Here is a 21,074-nt window from a genome sequence, read left to right as displayed (position 1 = left end):
AAAGCCTTTCCTTCATCCAGTTTAAATTAGCCTAGCTGATGCTAATCTGTGATGCTTATATGCTACTATACCTTGATTTTGATCGATGAGTAGGGATGGGAATTGATAAGATTTTTCCGATTCCGATTCCATGTTCGATTCTGCTTAACGATTCGATTCTTTATCAAGTCTCTTATCGATTCTTATTTGGAAAAAAGGAGAACAAACAATTTTAGTATCAACTTTGTTTTATACCTTTGATCAAAAAAAATATAAGTGAGGTCTTAAGATGCCCCCAGCCTTGGGCTCCTCGATGGTGCCAGGGGGTCCCCACAAAATTATTTGTAATATAAAATATGTATTTAATATAAAATAATAATAAAATAAATATTCTTCTGTAGAAATTAACTAAATACAACAAATTATTTTGTGTCAATTACACAAGAATGTCCAGTAACATGTTCAACACCACAAACTTAGTCACTGCTGGTGACATTCATCTATTCTGGCCTGATTCTCTTCCCTGCCTTGATGAAAGGAGAATCTAGCGGTAGATGCTCTTTAACTTCTCCATAGATGAGCTGACGAGCTGCAGCTGTGTCTGGAGCTCTGCTGTCCGCCGGAGCGCACAGCTCTTCTAAAGCATGATTTATGGTCCGCGTTAAATCGACGCAGAGCCTACGGCATAGGGTACGCGGCGACACGCACCGTACGGCGTACCGTACGCCGTAGGCTCTGCGTCGGTGTAACGCGGAACCATAAATCAGCCCTACCACACACCGGCTGACTCCGCGCTCCCAGCGCATCAGCCGGCCGAGTCCTAACAGTTTCCCCCCTCTGTTGAAATGTCCACATTGCAAGAATTGTCGCCTTGTTTTCATCCTTTTTGGTAAAATGTAACCAAACTTTCGAGTGTTTATGCCGCTTTGTCCCCGTGTTTTCCTGCTGGGCGCGAATGCGCACGTTGCGCTACGTGCTTGGTGACGTCATTCGCGCCCACTGGAATCGATAAGGGAATCGTTTGCGAAAAAGGCAAACGATTCCAAGGAATTGAAACACTGGGAACCGGTTCTCAACAAGACCCGGTTCTCGATTCCCATCCCTATCGAGGCAAAACTGGAACCAGGAGCATGGTAGCTGAAAGCTGGTCCTGACCAGCCGGGGTCTGGCTCTAAAACTTAGACTGCTCGGGTTAGCAACGGTAGGAAAGGTCCGGGGCCAAACTGGGAAGGGTTAGGGTCAGCTGGAGCCAGCAGCTCATGGGCTAAAAGCTCCATCAAAAGGGTTCCCATGCTTCTTCTTGCCACTCTGTATCAGAGATCCAGTCTGTTCCTGAGAGTTCAGCTGCTCATGAATCATGTGAGCTGAGTGTGACTCGCGTACACTCGCTGTGAGCTGGAATCAGACGTGGAAGCAGGTCTGATGTCCTCTTTACTGGAGAGGGAAGTCTGATTTCCTTCAGAAGCATCTGCTCTCTGCAGGTGCAGCACATATCCATGTCTCCTCCTCCTCCCATGGAGCTGCTGTGATACGTCAACGTCGCCGCCATATTGGATGTTCAAGACTGTAAACTAATACAAGTAAATGGACTTATTTTCATAATGCATCTTTCTACAAAGAAATGTACGTTTTACGTCTCATTTATTCATTCACACACGCACTAATATACTTGGAAACAGTTAGGCACCAAATATAATATATTTAATTTTCTCAGATGGCAAAAATAAGAACTTTATTGATCCCACATAGGAGTAATTCATGTTATATCAGCTATAGAGAACAAGGTAGTGCCGAAAAACAATATATATCCCCCCTCACAAAAATAAGAAAAATAGAAACATATTTTCTCATCAACAAAACAAATTTTAATTTAACATATTTGAACCATTTTTCAGACAATAAAATAACATTTGAACATTTTTCAGACAATAAAATAACTGAAAAAAATCCTTAAAATGGTTCAAATATGCTATTTTGTTACTTGAAAAATGTAAAATATGTTAATGTAAAATATGTTGATGAGAAAATATGTTTCTCTATTTTTCTTATTTTTGTGAGGGGGATATATATTGTTTTTCGGCACTACCTTGTTCTCTATAGCTGATATAACATGAATTACTCCTATGTGGGATCAATAAAGTTCTAATTTTTGCCATCTGAGAAAATTAAATATATTATATTTGGTGCCTAACTGTTTCCCAAGTATATTAGTGCGTGTGTGAATGAATAAATGAGACGTAAAACGTACATTTCTTTGTAGAAAGGCACTTTATGAAAATAAGTCCATTTACTTGTATTAGTTTACAGTCTTGAACATCCAATATGGCGGTGATGTTGACGTACGGCTCAGCGCTCAATGGGGCGTCTACGTATACATGTCTATGGTGCAGCCCAGCAGGTGCAGCCCAGCAGGTGCGGCCAAGCAGCTGCAGGGGCTACTGTACTTTCAGCGGCGGATTATTCCCCATTTCGACACGTGTACGTGTTTGAGTTCCAGTCTGGTGTGAATGTGTCTGATAACTGACCTCAGTGTCTACGCTCAGTGTTTCATGTTAGATGATCTGCTCTTCGTCTTTTTGGTGAAATAGTTTTTAAATCAGCAATGAAATCAGGACTGCTCCAGGAGGACGCTGGCTCATTGTCTTAAAGAGGAAATCAGCTTTATTGCAACAGGATTTCTTAGCTGTCTAAGTAATAATTCATGCATTCATGTGCAAAATGTTCCACCCCTTCTTTAAATCCTTGACTTTTTGGGTAAAAACATAATAAATATAATAGTGTTTGTAGTAAACCTCAGACAAGCAACGAAATACAATTTTTTTAAACACTTATTTGACTTGTTTCACTTGGTTACACCTGGTACACCTAATGAAGTGAAACACTGCAATGGTTGGTTAGTGCACTACAGGATAGATGCACCAACACACCTGATTCTAATTAATGCTCCTAATTAGCTTGTCATCAAGGTCTTCACAACTCTGTTGATGACACAGGTACTTTTATCACGGTGTGCTGGAGCAGGAAACATCTAAAACATGCAGGGGTGTGGCTCTCCAGGACCAGGGATGAAAAACACTGGCCTAATGGGATTTCCCCATCAAAAGGAACAGGAATCTGTTTTCTGCACATTCTCTGTTCACAAGGAATCCTGGTCTTTTGAGTCCAGGAAGTTCTTATAAACACGGAGAAACCAAGACCAGGAGGAGACTAATCACTTCATAAATGTAATGAAGGATATGAACATTTCTGCATTTGTAGACGGTAGAAAGTACCGGGATAGAAGATTTACAAGAAGGTGAGAGAAAAGTTGCACGAAGCAGCATTTGTAGGAACGCCAGACCAGATCAAGCTCCGCTGGAAGACGCTGAAAAAGGCGAATTCTACTGGGCTGTTCATTATCCACCGTGCTGTTGTTGTTGTTGCTTTTGATTTGGATACAGGAAGAAGAAGCAGAAATGACGGGATTGCGTCATGATGTTCTCCGTGCGTCGCTGGTTTGATCCAGATATCCCAAATGATTAATTACTATGTAAACAGGGATAACCCTGTTTGCTCACGCATGGAAACAGATTATTCCGAATGTTTCAGTAACCGGAATATTGACCTTAACCCCAATTATGACTGCACGGAAACGTAGTCAGTGAAACAAGTTACATTGTGTTTACACATCCAGAGAAACAGGATTGAAGGAAGGGTCCCTAACTTTTGCACATGAGTGTAAATGTGTGATGTTTCATGTTTGTATCAGCTGTTAGGAGCTCAGAGAGCTGCAGGGGGCGCTGCTGCACAGACACAGCTGCTCACAGCCCCACTGCTCTTTCCTCTGGTGCACCCACACGTCTGTGGCGCGTCTGCTCCGACAAAGCTGCTCATTTCTAATCCAAACACGTATTTTGTAAAGCTGCAAATATATATATAGAATCTGCAGAGTAGTTTATTTTTGATGATCAAAGTGTGTTTAAAGAAAAAAGAGATTGTAATGAACATGTGTGCAGACTGTAGCTGCCTTATTTACTCTGCTGTCGGTGTGTCGCTTCAGTGTTTGTGTCCCCGTGTGTGTGTGTGTGTGTGTGTGTGTGTGTGTGTGTGTGTGTGTGTGTGTGTGTGTGTGTGTGTGTGTGTGTGTGTGTGTGTGTGTGTGTGTGAGAAGCCCGTCATCACACTGTCAGCAGCTTCATCCTCCACATTTCTCTCGTTTTGCCAAAGATGTGTTGGTGTGATCACCGTCCTGCAGCCGCGCAGCTTCCAGCCTCAAACATTAGACAGTAATCATTTGTACCGTTCAGCTAATGTGACGCACGAAGCTCGTCTCCTCTGCTTAGAAGCTCTAGTTGATATTAAAGGGGACATCTTATGATCACGATCTTCTCTTTGCTCATATATGTGGTATATACATATGACGTACGTATACTTGCATGTGTAAATTGGCTACCACATCAAAACCTCTGACACACACAACCCTTAACTTAATGTTGGGTTGAAAAGCTGTCACTCAGCTCTGTGACATCACAGTCTTTAGCTCCGCCCACAACTTCACGTCATGCAACATGTCATATTCTAACAATAGAGGGTCTGCATTGACGTCACATTCCCACTGGACCAGCCCCCTTACTCACACTGAGTGGTAAAACATCAGCAAAAACAGCTGCAACTAGTGGAGAAGACGGGATAACAGCTGATTATCGGCTTAAATTAAAGGCAGTTGGACTTGACAGTGACCCCTACAGTTACCCCAAGAACCAGTGGTCCATGGACATTAATATTTGGTACAGTTACCAAGAACCAGTGGTCCATGGACATTAATATTTGGTACAGTTACCCCAAGAACCAGTGGTCCATGGACATTAATATTTGGTACAGTTACCAAGAACCAGTGGTCCATGGACATTAATATTTGGTACAGTTACCCCAAGAACCAGTGGTCCATGGACATTAATATTTGGTACAGTTACCCCAAGAACCAGTGGTCCATGGACATTAATATTTGGTACAGTTACCAAGAACCAGTGGTCCATGGACATTAATATTTGGTACAGTTACCCCAAGAACCAGTGGTCCATGGACATTAATATTTGGTACAGTTACCGCAAGAACCAGTGGTCCATGGACATTAATATTTGGTACAGTTACCCCAAGAACCAGTGGTCCATGGACATTAATATTTGGTACAGTTACCCCAAGAACCAGTGGTCCATGGACATTAATATTTGGTACAGTTACCAAGAACCAGTGGTCCATGGACATTAATATTTGGTACAGTTACCCCAAGAACCAGTGGTCCATGGACATTAATATTTGGTACAGTTACCGCAAGAACCAGTGGTCCATGGACATTAATATTTGGTACAGTTACCAAGAACCAGTGGTCCATGGACATTAATATTTGGTACAGTCACCCCAAGAACCAGTGGTCCATGGACATTAATATTTGGTACAGTTACCAAGAACCAGGGGTCCATGGACATTAATATTTGGTACAGTTACCAAGAACCAGTGGTCCATGGACATTAATATTTGGTACAGTTACCCCAAGAACCAGTGGTCCATGGACATTAATATTTGGCACAGTTACCAAGAACCAGTGGTCCATGGACATTAATATTTGGTACAGTTACCAAGAACCAGTGGTCCTTGGAGATTAATATTTGGTACAGTTACCGCAAGAACCAGTGGTCCATGGAGATTAATATTTGGTACAGTTACCAAGAACCAGTGGTCCATGGACATTAATATTTGGTACAGTTACCGCAAGAACCAGTGGTCCATGGACATTAATATTTGGTACAGTTACCAAGAACCAGTGGTCCATGGACATTAATATTTGGTACAGTTACCAAGAACCAGTGGTCCATGGACATTAATATTTGGCCATGAATCGAGTTTCCTGATATTATGTACTATATATATATGTACTTAATTTCTACGCCGGGGAAATACACGAAGCAAAGCTTGAAGGCTTACAAAAGTCTTGACGCTTGGTCCGACTTCAAGGCAGGATTTGTTGTAGAAATTAAAGTGATGAGGACACCGGACTTTATGATTTGACCGTTTAACGTTAGCTACCCAAAAATCCAACATTACCTGGTACAAAATGGGAACCACAAATCCACGTTTCGGTGCCTGGAATCCAGTTGTTTCTGTGAATTGCAGCAATCCATTTGTCTCTCTTAAGTTTATTTTTCATCAGTCTGTAAAACGATAACTCTGATTTCTTGCTAAATCTATGAGTACAGTCGATCGAACAACAGCTCTTTCCCATTTTAGATGTTTTCCAGTTGCTCAAACTGAAAGTTTACGCTGACACTCAGTCTTTCTGCCACTCAGTCTTTCTGCCACTCAGTCTTTCTGACACTCAGTCTTTCTGCCACTCAGTCTTTCTGACACTCAGTCTTTCTGACACTCAGTCTTTCTGACACTCAGTGGGCGTAACCCGCTGTGAAGTCTCATCTGTGACGTCATTCCCTCTATTGCAGCCGTTGTTGAGTTCACGCATATTACCTTGCTGACAATATCAACCCCAGATATTTCATGATTTATTTTTTCATCAGCTTTATTCAGTTTGTTTCCATGGATCAAGTTTTACTTTCGAGAACTGAAACACACAGTTCCATTTTTACTAATATGCTGCTCACTCCTGGAAGAGAACATCCGTATGCAGCACATGATGATCACGAGTGAGTGGGATTAGGGGATTATTTTTAAAAAAAGAAGCAGAGATCCTCGTACAGATCCCTGTGGTACTCCTCGGTTAATGTATGATTCTTTGATTGCTTTAATAATATTCTATGCTGAAGGGGACATCTTTTTTTTTGTGATCAAATGTTTTTATTTATTTTCCATGATTTTCTTATCAACAATGGCATCCACAATGATGTTAAACAAGTATTCGATGGAAAAAAAAAGATAATGAAGAAAAACAGAAAAACTATTTTGAATAAATCTTTCAATTTTGGCCTTAATTTTATCTGCTGCCTTATACCAAAATAAAATATTTAGTTGTTTTGCATTATGGATTGGGGCTGTAGATATTTCCAGGTAGATAATTTCAAGGAAGGTCAGATACCAATGGGAGATGTTAAGCGTGTGTGTTGGTTTAATAATATTTACGCTGAAGGAGACATCTTTGAAGACGTTTCCAATCTTTCTTTGAGGAACATTATTTTTTAAACATTTCAGTCATGTTCTCCAAGATTTGCTTGAATTGAATAATTGGATGTATATCAACAAATACATTGAAGATGATGACAAAGAAAACCTGAAAAATCTCACTGCATCACCTTTTCTTTTGTTGCATTTTCCGTACCGTTCCAGGTTTTTTGAGATTTTTGAAAACATGAGATTTGGGCTTTGGATGAGGTTGATCTAGGTTGTAGCAGCAGCGTCTGACCTGTCAGAGCTCAGGTCTGTGTCGTTTCTGCTGACCTGCTGCAGCGGTCACCACGGAAACAGACCTGCTTTCATCCCTCTGATGTCGTGGACCTAACGGCATCTCCTCACGTAAAATCCAGGCGCAGGGATGCGCTGTGCAGCATCAACGTTACCTATGATTCAGGTTATTGTGTTGGAAAATCAAACCTGTTCGTCTTTGTGCCAAATGTCTGTTCGCTTTGATGCTAAAACCAGGAGTCAATAAAGGTTTTTCTGAATGAGTCCCAGCTGCCCTGCCTTTGATTTACTGCGTTTCTGGGAGAGCAGCTGTTAACCATCACCTACTTGTAATAACATTTAGTGTTTTTGTGCTACTTTATCCTCATGCTACATTAGATCCACCCTGTTGGTGGATCTGACTCTCCCCCCACCCCCAAGCAGTGGTGGACAGAGTACTCGACCCCAGTACTTGAGTAAGAGTACAAATACTACTGGTCAAAATTTACTCCGTTACAAGTAAAAGTAGCTCAGTCAAAATATTACTCGAGTAAGAGTAGAAAAGTACTTGCTTTTAAAGGTACTTAAGTATCCAAAAGTAGGTGGAAGTGGAGGTACGGTGGGGCCCTGGCCCGGCTCGGAGGGCCGGCCCCCGTCCACTGGATGGCCGGTGGGGGGGCGCGGGTGTCTTATCAGGGCCGGCTTTGCTGGTCCTGCTTCCTGGCTTCGGCCTCCGCTCCCCCTCTCTCCCCCCCTACACGATTCATACGCACATAGGCGAGGGGCGGGGGGTCCGGGTCGTGGGGGGCATTGTCCCGCGTGGCCCGGCACTCCCCGCCTCACGGTTTTAACAGCAAAGTAGACACTGCACATTCAACACTTAATAAATACATTTGACAATGACACGTAGTTCGGGAGGGGGGGGTCGGTGTCAAATCGATACTTGGCCCTCCCCCTCCCTGTTTTTATGGCATTAATCACATGCACTCAACACCAGGGGCGGGAGGGGGTCCCACATCACCCGCGTTCCCTCGCCGGCCTGGGATGGGTGGGTCGGGATTCCCGGGCCTGGCGGGGCTCGCCGTGCAGCCTGGGGTGCCTTCTGGCGGTGCTGGACCTCCCCGGGGAGGGGGAAACGGTGCGTGATTGTGTGTCTGTGTCGGTGAGAATGCGGTGTGGAAGGGTCCTGCCATGGAGGATTTGAGCCTCCATTGGAAGGACATCAAAACTTAATAATTTATCAATATTATATTATACAAAGATGGTTATTATTATTATTATTATTATTAGTATTATTATTATTATTATAGTATATCTCATTATTAGTATAGGTATAGGATAGGTGAATGGATGAATGAATGGGATGCCTGGGTCTGGGGCCCTCAGTTGTCGGGCCTGCGCGGGTGTCGCCCTGTTGGGGGGTTCCCTCTCTCCGGGCCCGTCTCCGGTCCCCCCCGCTGCCTCTGCGGCGGGGCGCCCCTCTGGTCTTGGAGGGCCACTTCGTGGGGGCGGGTGCGCCTGTCCGCGTCGGCGGCCGGGGCGGCTCTGTCTCTCCGGGCAGGCTGGCCCCCTGCCGGGTGGGGGTCGTTGGCCTGAAGGGTGAGGGCCTCCTGGCCACGTGCGGGTGGCCGGGGAGTGCCTGGGTCGCGGTCCGCCGCCGCGGGATCCCTGGCTGCTTCCTTCCGCGCCGTGGGGGCCCCGCCCGCGGGCCCCCTCGGCCGCCGCCGGGGGGGGGGGCTTTGCAGGCGGTGGGTTGCCTCCCTCCTACCTCTCCCCTCTGTGGGGTTGCTGGTGGCCTGGGTTCCGGGTTCTTCCGTGTCGGCCTCTGGTCTCGCGGGTGGCGGGGTTGCTCCCCCCCTCCCCCACTATAGATACACTTCAGGTGGAGCTTTGTTTGGTTTATTACACACACACACACACACACACACACACACACACACACACACACACACACACACACACACACACACACACACACACACACACACACACATATAGCCACTCAGTCACATACATATACACACACACATAGGTTAGGTAGCGGTAGCGGTAGCTTAGCTCAGACTGCGATCAGATCTCAAGATTTGGGTCGATTGCTGTTCATGTTTTGGTCGGCTCCGTGCCGGTTTCGTGTTTTGTTTGTGGTTTTTTTTGTTGCAGATTTCCAGTGCCTGACGTGTGTTTCCGTGTGTTCCTGCTTCCTGGATTGGCAGTGGATGTCGTCACCCCCCACCACCCCACTCGACTATCGTAGCACTGCGTGACATCGGACGCTCTCTGTCCATCTCCCTCCAGTAGCTGCCACTTTATTGAGGTTTTTGTAGTGAAATGAGGAGGAATCATAGAGATAACTTCTCATTTCAACTAACTGGATCAGCCGTTCCTCGTCCGTGACTGTTTCCTACAGCGCTTTCAACCGGCTTTCAACGCTGCGTCGCTGCGCAGCGCTGCGGCCAGTTAGGACAGTCCAATAGAAAATAAATGGAATTGATTTTGTTGCTGACGCTCACTCGCATCGCATGCATGACACGGTGTAAAGGCTGATTTATGGTTCCGCATTACACCAACGCAGAGCCTACGGCGTAGGGTTTGCGTCGACCGTAATTCAGGCTTAACTCCGCCGGCCGGAGCTTCCGCCACTTTTTCGTAGCGGTGTATCGCGTCATTCAGGCAGCCAATCAGCACAGAGCCTCATTATCATAGCCCTGCCCCCTCCGAATCCTGCATAGATAATGAGGTTAGAGAATGGAAAGATAAAGACATGGCTCAGAGGCTGAATTTCTAATTTATATAGAAAAAACTATCAAAAGTTTGTTTTTAAGACATTCAAGGCCTGTTTAAAATAGACATTAAATGCCATAATAGGTCTCCTTTAAAATAAGAATGACTATCCCCTGTTAGGTCTTTATGCACCGCGCAGAAGTCAAGATGCTGGCAAGTAGCTAAAGGGATGACAGCTAGCCGTAAACTAGTGCAAGCTGTATCTCAAAATACCACGCCTCCAATTATGAATAAAGTTGTGCCTTTTAAATTTTACCAGATAAAGTACATAAATATTCACTCCTGTGCAATCTAACTGTGGAGACCAAAGCTGTTTTTTGAACCAGACTGTAAATACATTTAATTCTGTGGTAAAGTTGGACGTTTTCACACAGAGGTCAATAAAGCTTGACTTGGCTTTGGAGCCGGTCCCTGGGGGTGAGTACATGAAATCATTCAGACCGAGTGCCAACGCTCCAACTTTCCAACGAGGCTTCAACAATGCAGGGGAATCTGTTACAAATGAAGAGAAACAGGATCACAACATGTATCCGTATCCGCTGCGATACGTCAACGTCGCCGCCATCTTGGATGTTCAAGACTGCGCTGTAAACTAATACAAGTAAATTGACTTATTTTCATAAAGCGCCTTTCTACAAAGAAATGTACGTTTTACATCTCATTAATTCATTCACACACGCACTAATATACAGTACTTGGGAAACAGTTAGGCACCAAGTATAATATATTTAATTTTCTCAGATGGAAAAAATAAGAACTTTATTGATCCCACATAGGAGTAATTCATGTTATATCAGCTATAGAGAACAAGGTAGTGCCGAAAAACAATAACTATGCCCCCTCACAAAAATAAGAAAAATACAGAAACATATTTTCTCATCAACAAAACAAATTTAAAAATTTTCAAATAACAAAATAACATATTTGAACCATTTTTCAGAAAATAAAATAACATTTGAAATATTTTTCAGACAATAAAATAACTGAAAAAATCTGAAAAATGGTTAAAATACGTTATTTTGTTACTTGAAAATTTAAAAATATGTTTATGTAAAATATGCTTTGTTGATGAGAAAATATGTTCACGTATTTCGGCCGCACATCGGTGCAGTACCACGGTCGGCCCACAGGGGGCGCCGAGCCGCACTGTAGCGGGCAGCGCCGTCGTTGGCGCTCGAGCGGAGCAGCGCGGCAGGTGGACGCGAGGAGACAGGTGAACTCAGGTGGACCCGGGGGAGGACAAGGAGAGGCTGGGCACATTTAGAGACGGTCCTCCGCGTGAAGGAGCAGCTGGAGCCACCTAAGAGACGGCTCTATTTGCTACGGTGAGTTAACGTGTTCCCAGGTAACCACGTGACCAGGTAAGCAGGTAGTTTAGCACGTTAGCATCGGGTGGGAGTGTGGGGGCCGGTGTTGTGCCAATCCTTGCTACCTGCCGAGAATTGCTACTTTGTGGTTCTGCGCATGTGCACAGTCGATTTAATCATTTCTTGCACAATGTAAAATGGGATTTTGAGTATTTGATCTTTCAAAATACACTACCCATGACATGAATTGCATTACAATTTGTGGACATTATACAATAAAGAGAAAAAAAAACAACTATTCTATCACTTTATTTGATATTCACTCAGTCAATGGCCTTTATTTAACCAGACAGGTCATTAAGAACATTCTTATTTACAATGACTGTGTTTCCATGCATCAACAACCCTTTTAAAACCCGAATATTGGCAATAACCCGAATTTGCACGGCCATGTAAACACCAATAATAACCCCTTTGAATAACGCACATTTTCTCATATTCAGGTTTTTAAAAACCCCAATATGACCCCTGGGTTACTCCTTTTAAAACCCGAATATTGGGTCATGTAAACGCTAAACGGAATATCCCCATCAAACGGAACAGGAAAGGAAGTGGTTTAGGGAGTAAAACACAGTCAAATTGTAGCTCTGCAAAGGTAGAAAACCATTAGGGAGCATTTTTTGGCAAAGCAGCAGAAATTGGCAGAACAGGGGCCGTCACGTGGCTCCTGGAAGATTCTGTTGGGGACCAGTATTAATGGTTCTGGACAGTTTCACACACAAAGGAAGGAACATTATTGTTATCAAGTAGATGAATATTTGTATTTTAGGCTTCATAAGTCTTGAGATGCTGAATATGGAGATAACAACTCTCAGGACATTTGATGGGAAAAAGAAATCAACCCTGATTTAATTCAGGATAATAGTCTCCCATATCTCTGAGAATAAAACCTTAAAAATTGCGACTTTGCAAACCCTTTCAGAAGCGAGACGGTGCTGAAACACGAGTGAGCAGAAACACTTATATGTTGAGTTCAGTTTGATAAAACATGAGATTACAGCAGATGTATAAAGTAGGGCTGATATGTCAAGAATCGGCTCGATTCCGATTCTTAAGATTCAGAATCGATTATCAGCATTTCATTCGATCCAATATTGATGTGGGTTAGTGTTATTAAAAATATTTTTTTGAGCTGTTGCCTTCATTATATGACTGTACAATAACTAGTGAAATAATAATTTCACTATAATTATTGTGAAATTATAATTTCACAATTATTATTATGAAATAACTAAGAAATAAATAACTCAAATAGGCCTTTCAATATCCATTTAAAGTGCAAAAAAGAAAGAAATTGAAACAGCTCATGCAGTAAACAAATCATTTTAGCTTGTCTAATTTATTCTGTCACCAGACACACAGTTTACCATGAAGCACCCGGCATTTTTCAGGTATGTCTTGACAAACTGTGTCCATTAACAGAAGAAACCAAACAAGCTGTAGTAAATATAGATACTATGAACTTCATTGAACTAATAAAATGGGCAGTCAGGCATGCTCGTATCACAATTTCCTGAAATGTTCTAGTTATCTTTAGAATGAGAATGATTATTAGGTCTTCATTAGGAAACCCAGGAAAATGGGTTGTCAACTCAGCTGTCCTGTAAACAAGGGCTTTGACAGCAGCAACATCATGGAACATGTGGGAGTAATGACCCTGAAGCTGTGTGCTGTACTTCTTTACAATCATGAACCTTTATTCACCCCACAAGGGGAAGGTAGTCCTCTGCTGTAACCCGTCACCAGTCAGACAGGGAGCAGTGGCTCACGTTTCTAGTTAGGGTTAAGGGCAGTACTGGAGTTGAGGGGGGATGAGGAGGGATGGCATCACCAGAAAAATAACTTATTTGGCAATTTTCACCTGATTCAAGTAAAATTTCACTTGAAATAAGTAGGAAAATCTGCCAGTGGAACAAGATTTATCTTCTTATTACAAGCAAAAAAATCGTGTTCCACTGGCAGATTTTTCTACTTATTTTAAGTGAAAATCTACTTGAAACAGGTGAAAATAGTTGTTTTTTCCAGTGATGAGTCTTGTTTTAAGTGTAATGAGATTTTTTTTCCTAAAATGAGACATTTTAACTAGAAATCAGACAAATATTCTTGTTAAGATTTAGAGTTTTTGCAGTGATCCATGTTACTTATCCTGTGAAGGACAGAGTCATATTGATAAGTTCAGAAAACTGTTTTTTATTGTTGTGTTTTGATGTATTTGATGTAAGCCCAGTGGATATTTAAAGCTTACAGAAGGCTGCATTTAACTGCTGCTATGTCATTCCTGCAGTATTTCTGCAGGTGTTTTGGTCACTGCTATTATTTGTAATATATTATATTATTTGTAATCAGCACAAATGATCTGTCCCTATATGATAAAATCCACCCCCCCCCTGATGTTTTTTTACAACTTGAGTAGTACTGGTTAAGGGCCTTGCTCAGGGGCGGCTGTCTAACAAGAAGGGTTTTCTCCCAGTAGGGGGGTCAATACTTTAGTCACACGTTACTACCGCATTGGCCCAAATATAAGATGGTGTTTTTTGCATTGAAATAAGACTGAAAAAGTGGGGGTCGTCTTCCTTTCGGGGTCTAGACGTTATACCCATTCACAACGCTAGATGGCGCCAGATATCTTTAAAGCGGATGCTGAACTTAACTCCCTAGACCATGGGTCTTCAACCCAAAATGTTGAAAGAGCCATATTGGACCAAAAACACAAAAAACAAATATGTCTGGAGCCGCAAAAAATGAAAAGTCTTGTATAAGCCTTAGAATGAAGTAGGGATGCAAATTATCGATTATTTCATTAATTGACAGTTGATAACCTTATCGATCGATCATCGATTAGTTGATAAGCGGCGTTTTTCCCCCATCTGAGATACAAACATAATTTTTTTTGCTTATATAAAATACAAAGGACATTTTAATGTATTCCTTAATCAAATATTTATTTGATACAAAAGTAACAAAAAGACATTTTTGTACCACAAGGAATATAATATAAAGTGCACTTCACGGCTATTAGTAGTAACAGCAGCCATAATAGTGTCATTTGTGTCAAGCAAATTTTAAGTTCTAGTTACGTTTTAAGTTAGAGTTTTGGCAGTGTTCAAAATAAAATGATGAGACCTGCTGTATTGGAGCACATTTTCTTTTAGTTAAAACTGTAGCGGGAACAGATGTTTAGAAAAACCTATGTATGTACCGGGTGAAGGCTGATTTATGGTTCCGCGTTACAACAACGCAGAGCCTACGCCGTAGGCTACGGCGGCGGCTCTGCGTCGATTTAAGGCGGAACCATAATTCAGGCTTTAGGGGAGCATACCGGAGAACAACCAGAAGAATATAGAGTGGATTAAAAATAAAAGTTAAGCACTGAGCTACATGTGTCTCCCGTCTGGGCCATTGCAGACTCATTGCCTGAGCATGATGTTACTAAAACCAAACATATCCGCCGTCTCTTTCTTCTACTTTATGTGCGCGGCGCAGCGCGTTGTCGCATTAAATGTGGTCCGGGCGTAATACCAGCTGGTGAAATTAAACGAAAAAAAAAATAAATAAATAGATTAATTGTAATCGTTAATTTTAATCGGGTAATTTCATAACGGCAATTAATTGTTAACATCCCTAGAATGAAGGCAAATGTCGAGAAAAAAGTCGAAATGTCGAGAAAAAAGTCGAAATGTCGAGGAAAAAAGTAAAAATTTCGAGAAAAAAGTCGAAATGTCGAGAAAAAAAAAGTCGGAATGTCGAGGAAATTGTTAAAAATTTCAAGAAAAAAGTTGAAATGTCGAGAAAAAAGGTTAACCAGCAGCTGAGGAGAAGTTATGATGCAAACTTCAAGATGATGATTTGAATGATGCAAAATAACATGCTTTTTCTCTCAACTATATTGTTATAATCATTTATTCCGGATGTACTGTCATTGTTTTCTGTATAAAAATGTAATTTGGTGTTCAAACTTTTTTCAAACTTGAGTCTTGAAAAAGAGGGAGTTGTCTTATAATCAGGGTCGTCTTATATTCGGGACAATACGGTAATGATTGGCTGTGTTTGAACCAGCTGAACATTTGTGTGTTTTGGAGTATCTGGGATGAAGAATCAACCCCTGGAGCCTAGAGCTTGGTTTCGGTGCCCTGGTGGTTGTTTGCTCGCTCTCCGGGTCTCCGTCGGTCATCTTGTGACTGTTGGGCACTTTTATTCTTATAAATGAACTGGATTCCTTAAGTAACCACCAGGATGATGGTACGTAGTCCCCTCTGAGGGTTTCAAGGAGCCTCAGACTCAGGACGCCGTCAGACGTTCCTCAGGGAAGTGCATGTACGGGGTGAAGCCCACGGCCCTCCTCTTCAGGAAGCTTGGCCTGGTGCGTGGATTGTGGCGTCTCGTGCTGACACTCACCAGCGCACGTTAGACATTCATCCAGGGATGGGGACGGGTCTTGTGGAAACAACGTTCACCCACCACGTCCGCCCACCGGCGCTGCACACGGTCTGAGCCGGTGCTGCAGCCTTCGCTGACCTCTCAGCTATTTCTCTTTTCCACTAGAACCTACTCGGCTCTACTCATCTCAGCTCGGCCTGGTTTTTTTTCCCATAACAATTCAGCACCTGGAGCAGAAGTTAATCTCTCGTCATTACCCCACGTTTACTGCACGAAGCAACGACCAACGATTGGGTAAAAATCCGGCCCGATCCAAAAAATAGTCGCACGACTGGAAAATCGGTTCAAAACGAGCCGACAATTGCACAGTGTCTGCCCGGGTTAAGTTTTCTGCACCCTGGAGGTTTTCAGCACTAACATGTGAAGTGTCCGGACTCCTCCGTGACGTGTCTGAGTCATGTAGAACGGAGAGGCGGACCATGTGAGCCCCTCAGTGGACCCTCTGACCTGCACGGAGGACGTTGACGTGCTGCACTGCAGCTTATTTATTTATTTAATTTATTTATTTATTTGATGACAGGGACTGTACATGTTGATGAACACGGGTGTAAACGTGTATGGTTATAGCCATAGGCTAATTTCCACCATTCGTCCCTGCGGCAAATCAATGCCAAACATAAAACATAAAATCAGACACCAGAAAACAAGGAAGACAAGATATAGCGACGAAAGACAACATTTAAAAACACGACTAAGCTAGATAAAATCAATAAGAAATAAAAACATGTTACAATTAATACCAGTAGATGACCGTCACGTTTAAAGTGCTTAAATGCAAGAGATTTAAAGTGTTAATGCAGATTATAGTCCCATTATTTCTTTAAAGTGCTCCAATTTTCTTTAAAGTGCTCCAATTTTCTTTAAAGTGCTCCAAGGCTCAGATGTATAAAGTGCTAATGCATATTGCACATTGATTTCTTGCATTTCTTTTTGCATTTTAATTGCTTTTAGTGCTCAAAGTTGTAAAGTGCTGATGCATATTGCGTTTGCCCTATTGCACTTATTGCACAAGTTGAAATTATTGCATACATATTTATTATGTATGGACTATTATACATATACATATAAGGTATACAATAATAGTGACGGGTCACGACAGAGAGAGAGAAAAAAAAAACAACTAAATTAGCAATTAATGTTCACATCTTTGGTTTAACTTCAGCCATACTGCATACAACAGCTTGTTCGTCTCCTCAAGTGTGTCCTGCAGCCTCACCTGCTGGTGGGTGTCAGTCTGAGGGATAATAGTTGGTTGGAATCAGACAGCAGGCAGCTGTAAACATCAGCCTGGGGAGACGAGCTGTGTACCCAGGACCGGGGGAGGTTCTGGCTCCACCACCTCCCCATCATGTCTCCTTCCTCAGCAGGAGATGCTTCACTCCGTAATTAAGCAGCTCCAGACTAAACACCTCCACCACAGATGTTTCTGGCAGCGGTACTGTTGCCCGCTTGGGGTGAGGGCGTCACAGCTAGGGATGCCCCCATACCATTTTTTTCACACTGAATACGAGTATTTTAATTTGTGTACTTGACGATACCAAGTACCGATACGATACTTCTACCACAAAAATAACTAGGCTAAAAATGCAATGAAAAATGCAATGAATTGGAAGACAGGTTTTATTTGCAACAGATACATTCAATAAAAATAAATAAAATTAGTAGAATAACTATTTTAAACAAAAAATAATCTTTCGGTATAAATAAATATACGAGCATCAGTATGGATTTAGAAAAGGTCACTCCACCTATATGGCATTATTGCAACTCACAGACAAAGTACATACAGCTAAAAACAGTGCTTTAAACTTAAACTTAAACTTTATTTATTTATATAGCACCAAATCATACAATATAAATGCAACACATGGTGCTTTACATGCAGAATAAAATAACAATAAAAAACACAATTTAAAACATCCCATACGACCCCACCCCCCACGCGTACACACACACTCACTCACACTCATACACATGTGCACACACTCACACGCCCACACACACACAGTAAGTGGACTGGTGACATGGCTTAGCACTAACGATCCAGGTGAGGAAAACACTACCTATGGGTGGCCGTCCACACCCAGAGGCTCCACCGGCCATGACCACAAGGAACATCGCCACAGAGACCCCCCCAACCCGGACAGAGGCAGACCCCACACAGAAGGTGGAGTCCCACCCCCAGCTACCCAGGCCTGAGGGATCCCCATGACGACACCCCCATGGGCGGAGCAGGCACACCTCCCAGTGTGAACGACCCCCCTGAGGAAACACTGGAGCTAAAAACTAAAAGATTAAAAGAAAGTAAAAAATGCCTAAAAGTGTAAAATTTTAGAGAAATCTATACAAAACTTAAGATGAATAATACATAACATAAAATAAAAAGTCACTAAAATGGATTAAAGTTTTAAAGATAATTAAAAAAGCTAAAGAAGTAAACACAATAAATAGCTGAAAAGACTAGGTAAATGAGATCAGATAAAAGCCAAACCAAAAAGGTGTGTCTTGAGCCTCCTTTTAAAAATATCAACGTTCTCTGCGGCCCTGAGGTTCTCTGGCAGGCTGTTCCATAAATAAGGGCCATAATGGCTGAATGCAGCCTCACCGTGGGTTTTGGTCGCGGTTCGGGGAATGGTTAAAAGGCCGGTGCCAGAGGACCTCAGGGTCCGTGAGGGTTGATACGGTAAAAGCAGATCAGATAAATAAGATGGCCCAAGACCGTTAAAACACTTAAAAACCAGTAAAAGAACCTTAAAATCAATCCTGAAGCGGACGGGGAGCCAATGCAGCGATTTTAAAACAGGTGTAATGTGCTCCCGCCCTCTGGTCCTCGTCAGCACGCTAGCGGCTGAATTCTGTAGTAATTGTAGGTTCTTAATACTCTTTTTAGGAAGACCAGAGAGCAGGGCAGTACAATAATCTAAACGACTAGAGATAAAAGCATGCATCAGCACCTCCGTGCTGGCCTGAGAGAGAAACGGGCGGACTCTGGCTATATTCTTAAGATGGTAAAAACCTATCTTCGTAATATTCTTTATGTGTGGAATAAAAGTGAGCTCAGAGTCAAAAATAACACCCAGGTTCTTTACACATTGTGAAGGTTTAAAATCTTGTAGTTTTGGTAAAAGTTTCTCTCTCTGGCCTTCAGGACCAATAACTAAAACCTCTGTTTTGTCCTGGTTGAGCTGTAGGAAATTATCTGCCATCCATGACTTAATATCTAAAATACAGTTAAAAAGGGCATCAAGTGGCCTGTGTCATCAGGAGACATGGCGATGTACAACTGAGTGGGCCGGTTTAAGTGGGCCGGTACGCACCGGTACGGAGTACCCCCACTTCTCAATATTAGCCTCTGGCGTACCGGGACTTTTTAAGGTGTACCGGGACAACGTACGTGCGCGTCGCCGCGTACCCTACGGCGTAGGCTCTGCGTTGGTCTAACGTGGAACCATAAATCAGTTTACGGAGGTCCCGCGAGTCGAGTGTGCCAGAAAGCAATAAAAAGAACGTGAAGAAGAAGATATTTTAATCTTTCTTTAAAAGTGGGGAGGAGAAGAAGTATTGAAGGATTTGGAGAATACAAGGAGCTGAGGGGATCCCGGACACCAACAGCTCTGAAGCCTCTGCTAAAAGCTGTCCATACCACTGCTGTGTCTACCAGTGAATGTGAGCGTGCCTTCAGTTGTATGAACAACAGACCCGGTGTACGGATGTGGTTGCATTTTTGTAAGTATATGAAGATCTTATTCATCAATAATATCATGTTGTTGGTCCTCCTAAATACGTGAATTTGCCCTTTTAAGTTTCACTACAATCAAATATTTAAGTCTAAAATAATAGACAGTCATTGTCAACCTTTTTTTATGATAGAAACAAACACAGGAGTATGTTATTTAATTGATTTACTTGTCAACTACATGGCTCACTTCCCCAATTTTCTCCATGCCTTGTCTCCATATTTTATCTCTGTGTCTCTCACGTGTCTGTCCACAGGGAACTCTAGGTCCAGTTAGTTCGGTTGTGCATCAGCCTCTCTGCTACCTGAGGGCCACCCCCCTGAAGACCTCCCTTGTGTACACATAATTTGTTTGGAAAATTCAATAAAACAATTTTCTTTTTAAAAATCAGGATCATGTCCTAGTATTTAAATATATCACTTAATCATCTGCTGTTACCCACCGCCTAATTTACCTGACATCAGTTGAATAAGGGGAGTACCGGCACTTATTTTTGTCCACTTAAAGCACTGGCTATAAATGATAACAAATTTGCACTTGGTATTTTTTTAGATCTCAGTAAAGCATTTGATACAGTTAATTATGATATTTTGTTGGCTAAATTGAAACATTATGGTTTCCAAGGAAATATACTAAAATGGTTTACAAATTATATGAGTGAGAGGGAAAAATATGTAGTTATAAAGGGTTGTGTCTCAAATATAACTCAGATATCATGTGGTGTTCCGCAAGGATCTATCTTAGGACCCTTATTATTTCTTATTTACATAAATGATTTGTCATCAGTTTGTAAATTTTCTTTTCCAATTTTGTTTGCTGATGATACCAATATGATTTTATCACATACTGATTTACATACTCTAATGAATAATACAAATGAAGAAATGACGAAAATCTCAAAATGGTTCCAACTCAACTAAACAACGTATTCTTCTTTCCTCCTCTTGACACCTTAGCAGCAGTAGCTTCAGTCTGCCTCGCTTCTGTCATCGTCTCTTATTCTGAAATATGTCCACAGAGCTGACGTCCCGCTGCATTAATTGTTGTTATCTTGCCTGAAACTGAGCTGCCAGTCTCACTCATGTATCACTTTTTTCTCATCACCACGCTGACTGCAGCTCAACATCTCTCCCTAGAGTCGCTAATCAGTAACTACAACAACAATGAAGTGGTATCTGTGCGCGGTAGGGCTGCATGATTAATCGTTAAAAAATCGCGATCTCGATTCATGCTTGAACGCGATCTCATTTCCAAATGACGACGATTAAAATATTTTTTTTTTTTTTTTTTTTTTTTAAAGATGGCTGCATAAAAAAAGTACTAGGCCTATGTTCTAGGTTGTTGCAGTCCTGTCATGGTCAACTATCATGTTGTCATGTTTGTTATATTTTGTTAATGATTGTGGATT

The sequence above is a fragment of the Cololabis saira genome, chromosome 2, assembly GCF_033807715.1.
Source record: "Cololabis saira isolate AMF1-May2022 chromosome 2, fColSai1.1, whole genome shotgun sequence".
Classification (NCBI taxonomy): Eukaryota; Metazoa; Chordata; class Actinopteri; order Beloniformes; family Belonidae; genus Cololabis; species Cololabis saira.
The sequence above is the reverse complement of the archived record's forward strand: the minus strand, read 5'-3'. Positions refer to the sequence as shown.